We start from the raw sequence: 10,964 nt of genomic DNA, 5'->3' as shown, positions 1-10,964 counted from the left end.
CTTCATATTATTTTAGTATGTTGTACGAACGTGCCTCTTCATATGGGATATATTTTTTAAAAATTTGTGACCCTTCGTGTCAAAGCGGTATTATGTCGGTATGGACTAGATGCTGGAAATTGAATTTATAGACATAAATATATAAAATTTGAGGTCAATTAATGTTCGTCATGATGTAAAATAAATACTGTTTCTTGTATTGCAATAAACACAAAGATCCTATTTCTCATCAGTTTATTTACAACTTCACTTTTTGGAGTCCTATTTGTCCCGACATAATACCGTTTTGAGACGTTGGGTCACATTTCTCCTTGTGGGCCAGACTTGTCATGTCTTACAGTTGGTCTATCCTGTTCCACTATATAATAATTTGCCTTGGTGTCTTTGAAATAAAGTAAAACCAATTTGGTTTTACTAAGGACCTGTCTTTTGTAAGGAAAACAGGGATGGGTCTGGCAAAAGTACTTTACAATACTGTAAACCATCTAAAGGATAGCAAGCAATTGCGGAAAAGTGTAGTTTAACTTATAACGATTGTATAAATTCGCTCAATTATATAACTGCTCCTTACTTTGAAGGGCTTATGGCTACACGTGTGCCAAGGACATAGAGAGAGAGAGAGAAGGGGAGGGGGATAGACTCACACACACACACACAGAGAAAGAGAGGTGAAATACAGAGAGAGGGGGGGGGGGAAGAAGGTAAAAGAGAGAGAGGGAGGGGAGATCATAGAGAGAGAAAGAAGGAAAGAGGGCATAAAGAAATAAAAGCAAATAGAGAGAGTATTCCCCCCGCTTCGGAAACAAGTTTTGCGCAGCAATTTTTACGCCTACTTATGCAAATAAATCATTTCATATACCAGATTCCCCTCATATCTAGTGGCACTTCTTTCCGCAAACTTTTTCCAAACTAACTTTTTTTTTAAAGGAACTGTGTTTTCAGTCCACCAGTGGACTGAAAACACAGCTGTGTATTCAGTCCACCGGAAATAAAAATATGTAAAATGGACCAATTATCGATAATGACGACATTGATACTGAGCCTATTGTAAGGTAGTCATCATCAAAAGTGGATAGGCATAACATTTATGGCAATTTGACGGCTTAATAATACCATTTACAGCGTTTTATTTACTCTCGGAAAGTCTTGAGTGAGAGTTGTTCGAAATCGGGAGCCTGAAATAGATCTCAATTCTCGATACCATGTTTGCCAGATAGCCATTGGTCTGGCCAATTTGGCCAAAATTGACCACACAGAGAATAATGTTTCTATAAGTAATCTAAAATTGACATTTATATCTATTTTTAATGTTTCCTAGTCCGTTATAGTTTTTATGATTACCAAAACTGATGAGGCAAACCCGCCCCAAAGCTTTATCATAACACACCGTTCAATTAGATGCTCTGCGGTATCGGGCTCACTACCACAACGGGTACTTGTAGGACAGGTGGAAAGTCCCCAATGATAAGGTGATTTTGCCATTAGACACGTTCTCGACCGAAGCCAATTCGCTACCACCCATTGCCTCCTCTTACTGATGGAGAAGCCTGGCAACTTCTTACCCAGTTTCAAGGAGTTTATGTCCACGACCCCTCGAGGGATTGAATTAGTCCAAACCGCTTCCATCTCGTTAGTTGACCGTCACAAGACCATCCCGGATGTCGAGCCTATGGCGAGCCACTTGACTGGCACGCTCCGATATGTGACTAATGCCTTCTTGTGGACTGAGAAAATCTATTAAAAATTGTCAAAATTAGCTATTTTCCGCTTTTATCATCAATTTTCAAGGTTATGAAATATGGCTAATGAGCATACTGTTATATTTTTCAAAAGTACATTCAATTAGCTTTATTTTGATACCAATTGTATATGTCTAGTACTTATACTTTTTGAGATATGCAGTGTTAAAGACAAACAGGACGCTTGTGATTTTTTTGCACCGAGTGACCTTTCAGGTGCCACAACTCCCAAAAGAGTATCGATTTTTGGCTATAACTTTTTTTGGTGGTGGTTGAGATGTCACTCTTACAGACAAAATAGGTGTACAAAGTGTACAGGGGGGGGGGGGGGGGAGATGGTTTCGTCCCGTGGCCCCTTACCTATTAAGGAAGAAGAGGTGATGTTAGAGAGAGAGAGAGAATTTTTAAAAAAGATTTATGTTTATAATATATGATTTCCTCATTAATGTTCACTGTGAATGATGAATATGTATAATTTTGATGTCAATATATATTTCAAACATCTTTTTAGATGGATTTCTTGGCAAATGATGATTTCATAAACTTTGAAGAAAGTCTGTATCAAGAATTAAGTCCTCATGTTCCGACACGAGCTAGGAGGCGACAAAGTGATGCCAAGTGGAGGGCCAGTGTTGCCACCTGTTATGATACGTTGAAACACGTGGTTCCTATAAGAACATCCAAAATCAAAAAGAAAAATTTCAAAGGTTTGAAATGAATAAAGAGCAACTAATTAGATGTATCTAATTCATTTATTTCACATTGCAAGATTTATTTTTTTTTACATCAGTTGTCTGTCAAACTTGTAACATCTTACACAGTCATTACTTCTGATTGTTATTTTAAAACAGGGGAGCCGTTGGAGGGGGTGGGGGGTGTTATGTTTTGGAGTGTACAAAGTAAATGGACCGCCATGAATAAATGTGTATTAAATGGCATAAGAGTAGTATTTACATAGTAAGTCTCAAATTTAAAAATCCCAATGGTTGAGAGATTCAATGCTTGGGTGAGTGCAAAGGTCAACAGGGAGTCAGTCAAAGGGAATTAAATTATTGTAGGTTAGAGCGAAATTAATTTGATTTTGTTTATCCGCTAATCCAACCAAATTTTTATTTCAGGCTGTTACCCTGCAGGAATCAGAAAGACCCAGAATGCATTTTGGAGAATGTATTAAGCCATCTAATATGCTCAGAAAGTATGTCTCATGATGTCTCATGTCTTAATCTATCTGTGTTTGCAAGTTGTAACATTTGTATTATCTAATAAAGTACATGTCTAGACCTGGGACATAATCAAAATAGAAAATAAAAGGATTATAGAAATCCCAATTTCAAACACCATGACCTAAGATACACTTGACATTATTAGTATGAGAGTCGTGGGCCCTGTTTGCTCATTCAAAAAATTCTTATACGAGTTGCATTTATATGATAAAACGTTGTGTAAAAATATTCAGTATTAGCACAAATTGCAGCCTTTTTAAATAGGTAGTATTTTAGAGGAAGGGAAGCAATGGAATTATAGAAAATATAACGATGAATGTAGAAATTAAATAAAAAACTGGTACATGAACAAACTTCCCAAAGTCAATGAATGCTTTTTGAATTCATTGTTATGATATGATATGATATGATATAAGTCCAGATTTATGTAGGCTTTTACAGCCTTTTATCTGCTCCTGTGCATTCGTGAACGTATATATAATTCAAGTCTCTCAAAACTGGGCATGCCACATAGTGGAAGGAGGTGTCTGAATTTAACTTTACAAACAGTATTTTTCTGTTTCAAAATGAGCATCAAGACGGCACTTGAATGCCTGCAATGAAGGGGCGTCGACAACTGTTGTAGGCAGGCGGTTCCATTTGTCGACTACCCTAACTGAGAAAAAGTTCTGCCTAAGGTTTAGAGAACACCTTTCTTTGGAGAGTTTGAATCTGTGTCCTCTGGTGGTGCTGGTGGAATCAAGATTTAGAGGGCTCGTGCTTACATAGTATAAATTATGTGTGTATTTGTGCGCTTCAATTAGGTCTCCTCTGTCTCTCCTATACTGCATGCTAGGTATTCTTATCTTTTTCAGTCTTTCTGTGTATTCTAGATCTTTGAATCCCGGAATGACCCGAGTTGCGCGTCTTAGAACACTTTCTATGAGGTCTTTGTTTTTCTGTAGTCGTGGTGCCCATGCTACATTGCCAAATTCCAAGTGGGGACGTACAAGTGCAGTGAACAATTGTCTCATGTTATCTCTATCAAGATGAGTGAACGACCTCCTAATGAGGCCAACGATTCTGTTTGCTTTATTTACTTGGGTTTCTATGTGCTTAGAGAACTTCAGTTCCTGATCTACTAACACACCTAAATCTTCTGTAGAACGTATTATTTTTAATTTTTTAGGTTTTTTTTTCTTTTTTGTGTAGTTTCTCAAGCATTTTAATTTTTATCTGGGGAGTTTGCTATCCCACAATATGTTTTGTTATCCAATATTTTATATCTAAAAACGCTGCCGTTCTCGTAGCCAAACCTACCTTGCATTATCACCACATGTTTCTGGTCTTGTCACAGGCCTATCGTTCTACCACTGCACATTTCTGGTCTTGTCACAGGCCTATCGTTCTACCACTACACATTTCTGGTCTTGTCACAGGCCTATCGTTTACATCACTTTCTGGTCTTTCACAGCATCGTTCTACACTCACATTTCTGGTCTTGTCACAGGCCTATCGTTCTACACTGCACATTTCTGGTCTTGTCACAGGCCTATCGTTCTACCACTCACATTTCTGGTCTTGTCACAGGCCTATCGTTCTACCACTGCACATTTCTGGTCTTGTCACAGGCCTATCGTTCTACACTCACATTTCTGGTCTTGTCACAGCCTACGTTCTACCACTCACATTTCTGGTCTTGTCACAGGCCTATCGTTCTACCACTACACATTTCTGGTCTTGTCACAGGCCTATCGTTCTACCACTACACATTTCTGGTCTTGTCACAGGCCTATCGTTCTAACCACTGCACATTTCTGGTCTTGTCACAGGCCTATCGTTCTACCACTACACATTTCTGGTCTTGTCACAGGCCTATCGTTCTACCACTACACATTTCTGGTCTTGTCACAGGCCTATCGTTCTACCACTACACATTTCTGGTCTTGTCACAGGCCTATCGTTCTACCACTACACATTTCTGGTCTTGTCACAGGCCTATCGTTCTACCACTGCACATTTCTGGTCTTGTCACAGGCCTATCGTTCTACACTCACATTTCTGGTCTTGTCACAGGCCTATCGTTCTACACTCACATTTCTGGTCTTGTCACAGGCCTATCGTTCTACCACTACACATTTCTGGTCTTGTCACAGGCCTATCGTTCTACCACTCACATTTCTGGTCTTGTCACAGCCTATCGTTCTACCACTACCATTTCTGGTCTTGTCACAGGCCTATCGTTCTACCACTCACATTTCTGGTCTGTTTTTTTTTTTTTTTTTTTTTTTTATCGTTTACCACTACACATTTCTGGTCTTGTCACAGGCCTATCGTTCTACCACTACACATTTCTGGTCTTGTCACAGGCCTATCGTTCTACCACTCACATTTCTGGTCTTGTCACAGCCTATCGTTCTACCACTACACATTTCTGGTCTTGTCACAGGCCTATCGTTCTACCACTACACATTTCTGGTCTTGTCACAGGCCTATCGTTCTACCACTGACACATTTCTGGTCTTGTCACAGGCCTATCGTTCTACCACTGCACATTTCTGGTCTTGTCAAGGCTATCGTTCTACCATCACATTTCTGGTCTTGTCAGGCTAGTCTACCACTGCACATTTCTGGTCTTGTCACAGCCTATCGTTCTACCACTGCACATTTCTGGTCTTGTCACAGCCTATCGTTCTACCACTCACATTTCTGGTCTTGTCACAGGCCTATCGTTCTACCATCAACATTTCTGGTCTTGTCACAGGCCTATCGTTCTACCACTCACATTTCTGGTCTTGTCACAGGCCTATCGTTCTACCACTCACATTTCTGGTCTTGTCACAGGCCTATCGTTCTACCACTACACATTTCTGGTCTTGTCACAGGCCTATCGTTCTACCACTGCACATTTCTGGTCTTGTCACAGGCCTATCGTTCTACCACTGCACATTTCTGGTCTTGTCACAGGCCTATCGTTCTACCACTACAATTTCTGGTCTTGTCACAGGCCTATCGTTCTACCACTGCACATTTCTGGTCTTGTCACAGGCCTATCGTTCTACCACTACACATTTCTGGTCTTGTCACAGGCCTATCGTTCTACCACTGCACATTTCTGGTCTTGTCACAGGCCTATCGTTCTACCACTGCACATTTCTGGTCTTGTCACAGGCCTATCGTTCTACCACTGCACATTTCTGGTCTTGTCACAGGCCTATCGTTCTACCACTACACATTTCTGGTCTTGTCACAGGCCTATCGTTCTACACTGCACATTTCTGGTCTTGTCACAGGCCTATCGTTCTACCACTGCACATTTCTGGTCTTGTCACAGGCTATCGTTCTACCACTGCACATTTCTGGTCTTGTCACAGGCCTATCGTTCTACCACTCACATTTCTGGTCTTGTCACAGGCCTATCGTTCTACCACTGCACATTTCTGGTCTTGTCACAGGCCTATCGTTCTACCACTACACATTTCTGGTCTTGTCACAGGCCTATCGTTCTACCACTAGCACATTTCTGGTCTTGTCACAGGCCTATCGTTCTACCACTCACATTTCTGGTCTTGTCACAGGCCTATCGTTCTACCACTGCACATTTCTGGTCTTGTCACAGGCCTATCGTTCTACCACTACACATTTCTGGTCTTGTCACAGGCCTATCGTTCTACCACTGCACATTTCTGGTCTTGTCACAGGCCTATCGTTCTACCACTGCACATTTCTGGTCTTGTCACAGGCCTATCGTTCTACCACTGCACATTTCTGGTCTTGTCACAGGCCTATCGTTCTACCACTGCACATTTCTGGTCTTGTCACAGGCCTATCGTTCTACCACTGCACATTTCTGGTCTTGTCACAGGCCTATCGTTCTACCACTCACATTTCTGGTCTTGTCACAGGCCTATCGTTCTACCACTACACATTTCTGGTCTTGTCACAGGCCTATCGTTCTACCACTACACATTTCTGGTCTTGTCACAGGCCTATCGTTCTAACCACTGCACATTTCTGGTCTTGTCACAGGCCTATCGTTCTACCACTGCACATTTCTGGTCTTGTCACAGGCCTATCGTTCTACCACTGCACATTTCTGGTCTTGTCACAGGCCTATCGTTCTACCACTGCACATTTCTGGTCTTGTCACAGGCCTATCGTTCTACCACTGCACATTTCTGGTCTTGTCACAGGCCTATCGTTCTACCACTACACATTTCTGGCTTGCGTTGTTCACTGATTGGTTGTACAGGCCTATCGTTCTACCACTGCACATTTCTGGTCTTGTCACAGGCCTATCGTTCTACCACTGCACATTTCTGGTCTTGTCACAGGCCTATCGTTCTACCACTGCACATTTCTGGTCTTGTCACAGGCCTATCGTTCTACCACTGCACATTTCTGTTTGTCACAGGCCTATCGTTCTACACTGCACATTCTGGTCTTGTCACAGGCCTATCGTTCTACCACTGCACATTTCTGGTCTTGTCACAGGCCTATCGTTCTACCACTGCACATTTTGGTCTTGTCACAGGCCTATCGTTCTACCACAATTGGTTGTCACGGCCTATCGTTCTACCACTACACATTTCTGGTCTTGTCACAGGCCTATCGTTCTACCACTGCACATTTCTGGTCTTGTCACAGGCCTATCGTTCTACCACTGCACATTTCTGGTCTTGTCACAGGCCTATCGTTCTACCACTGCACATTTCTGGTCTTGTCACAGGCCTATCGTTCTACCACTACACATTTCTGGTCTTGTCACAGGCCTATCGTTCTACCACTGCACATTTCTGGTCTTGTCACAGGCCTATCGTTCTAACCACTGCACATTTCTGGTCTTGTCACAGGCCTATCGTTCTACCACTGCACATTTCTGGTCTTGTCACAGGCCTATCGTTCTACCACTGCACATTTCTGGTCTTGTCACAGGCCTATCGTTCTACCACTGCACATTTCTGGTCTTGTCACAGGCCTATCGTTCTACCACTACACATTTCTGGTCTTGTCACAGGCCTATCGTTCTACCACTACACATTTCTGGTCTTGTCACAGGCCTATCGTTCTACCACTACACATTTCTGGTCTTGTCACAGGCCTATCGTTCTCCCACTGCACATTTCTGGTCTTGTCACAGGCCTATCGTTCTACCACTGCACATTTCTGGTCTTGTCACAGGCCTATCGTTCTACCACTGCACATTTCTGGTCTTGTCACAGGCCTATCGTTCTACCACTGCACATTTCTGGTCTTGTCACAGGCCCATCGTTCTACCACTACACATTTCTGGTCTTGTCACAGGCCTATCATTCTACCACTACACATTTCTGGTCTTGTCACAGGCCTATCGTTCTACCACTACACATTTCTGGTCTTGTCACAGGCCTATCGTTCTACCACTACACATTTCTGGTCTTGTCACAGGCCTATCGTTCTACCACTACACTAAAAATACAGAAAATGAGTTGGGAAAGACCTTTAAAGATTGTTTTGTTCAAGAGATTTCCTCTCATGGTGTTGTTGGACTTCTTCAGATTCTGAGTTTAGTCTTCATAGTCGTGCTAGGATCGGTATGGTCCACTCATTTAGTATCTACTGTACAGTTAAAGAGGTGAACGATGATCACAGCATCAGGTCAATTCAATATGAGGGTTTATTTGGAATTAAACAAAGCCAACACCAGACTTTCTCAGATGGAACCTTAAAGCGTTGGAGTGAACTTACAGAAATACTTCGATTCTACACACTGGACTCCCAACTAGAAGGTGAGTTAACCTACTATTTTAATTTTTAAATGCGTTAGCGTCAGTTTTATTATCAACGTGAACATAATAATAATAATAATAATAATAATAATAATAATAATAACAACAACAACAACAACAACAACAACAACAACAACAACAACAACAACAACAACAACAACAACAACAACAATAATAATAATAATAATAATAATAATAATAATAATAATAAGAAGAAGAAGAAGAAGAAGAAGAAGAAGAAGAAGGGGGAGGAGGAGTTGGAGGAGGAGGAGGACGACGACGACGACGAGGACGATGATGATAATAATAGTAATAATAATAATAATAATAGTAATAATAATAATAATAATAATAATAACAATAATGATAATGATAATAATGATGTTGATGATGATGATGATGATGATGATGATGATGATGATGATAAGAAGAAGAACTATTACCCTTGTTGTGTTGCTGTTGTTTTTGATTCGTCATAGATTCACGAAATTAAAATTTTGAAATGCATTTTAAAAATAAAATTCATTGTTTCCAATCATGTATCGTCTATTTCATTATCTTCTACTTTTTTTTCATTGCAGATGAAGAAAATGAATCCTCAATAGAGAAGTCTAAGGCTATCCAGAAATTCATAGAACGCCAGATTCAGCTCCTGAATGCTCAGAAAAATCAACGGATTTACTGTCCAGATGATTTAATTCTTGCTTTTTCGTGGTACACGAGGTCAAGAGTGCTATATTCTTCTTTACGTGGTCACCTTTATCTCCCTTCTAAGTCCACCCTAGGAAAGATAACACGACAAACCAAAAATGTAACAGATTTCACCATCTATTCTACATTTTTCCAACAGCAGGAACGACGAAGCAGAGCGTGTGTTGTGCCAAACTCTGAGTTAACAGAGTATTTTAATTCTAGGGACAGGGATGGTTTATCTTCACCGTGCGAGTTGTTTTTAGAATTTTCACTCCTTTCATATTGTTTCTTTGTTAACAATAAATCAAAAATATGTAGGGCAAGATTAGCCGTAATTCTTGGCAATTTTGCAGAGACATTTGCAATCGATGTGTGTGTTCCTGTAAAGGCTATTCTATGCCTGTCCAATATATTTTCAATTCGAAGAAGCAGTCGGATAAAGGAAGATGAACAAACTGAGGTCACAGTAATTGTTATATCAGCTCTATTTCTTTGTAGATATTAATTTATCATCCTCATCATCATCATCATCATCATCATCATCATCATCATCATCATCATCGTTATCATCAGTCCCACCACTACCAACATCACCGTCTTTGCAACCATCATTATATTCATCTTCATTCACCACCACTACCTCCCCCACCACCACCACCATCATCATCATTATCATTATCATCATCTTTGTCATTATCTATCAGAATCATTATTGTCAATATATATTAGCATTAGCAATCACCGCAATCACCTTCACTTTCTTCATCATTGTCATTAATATATCAGTATCATCTTTATTGCCCTCACCACCATCAATATCATCATCATCTTCACCTTCTTCGTCATCATCATCATCATCATCATCATCATCATCATCATCATCATCATCATCATCATCATCATTTTCCATCACTACCAGCATAATCGTCTTTGCGATCATCATCATATCCATCTTTATTCACCACCACTACCACCACCATCCTATTTAAATTATTAGCATCATTATTATCATTATCATCATCTTCATTCGTAGTCTATGTCACTATTTATCAGTGTCATCATTATTGTCATTGTCACAGTAAAGGTTGTTCACAATTATCTTATTAAATTTTATTTTATTAAGAACTGAATTCATCTCACTCCAGTTATATTTCGGTAGGCTTAGATAAACTTTACCTTCTAATATTAGATCGTCTTTCCTTTTATAGCCTTCCCTCGAATTAATTTCTAATTAGTGAATACTTTTCGTTCTACATTCTGTCACGTAGCCACTTATTATAAAAGCTGATAGGTCTAACATTTGACACTCACTTTCTCTCCACAATCTATGCCGGACGGCCAGTCGCTCTATTCCTTCTATATACTGTAAGATTTTTATCTTTTGGGACTTTGTAGATATTATATCTACACCATTAAGACGCCGGAGCCTTTAACTTTGATTGTATAATCTTCAAGGATCAAACCCGAGCCCGCTGTCAAAGGATTACATATTAAACCATTACCAATTGCCTGGAAGTGGAATTTTACGAGTCTGATCCTGTTATCAGAGGAATAGATCATCC

This window comes from Berghia stephanieae, chromosome 8 (genome assembly GCF_034508935.2).
Source record: "Berghia stephanieae isolate SIO BIC M18660-M18661 chromosome 8, UCSD_Bste_1.3, whole genome shotgun sequence".
Taxonomy (NCBI): Eukaryota; Metazoa; Mollusca; class Gastropoda; order Nudibranchia; family Aeolidiidae; genus Berghia; species Berghia stephanieae.
This window is presented reverse-complemented; position numbering follows the sequence as displayed.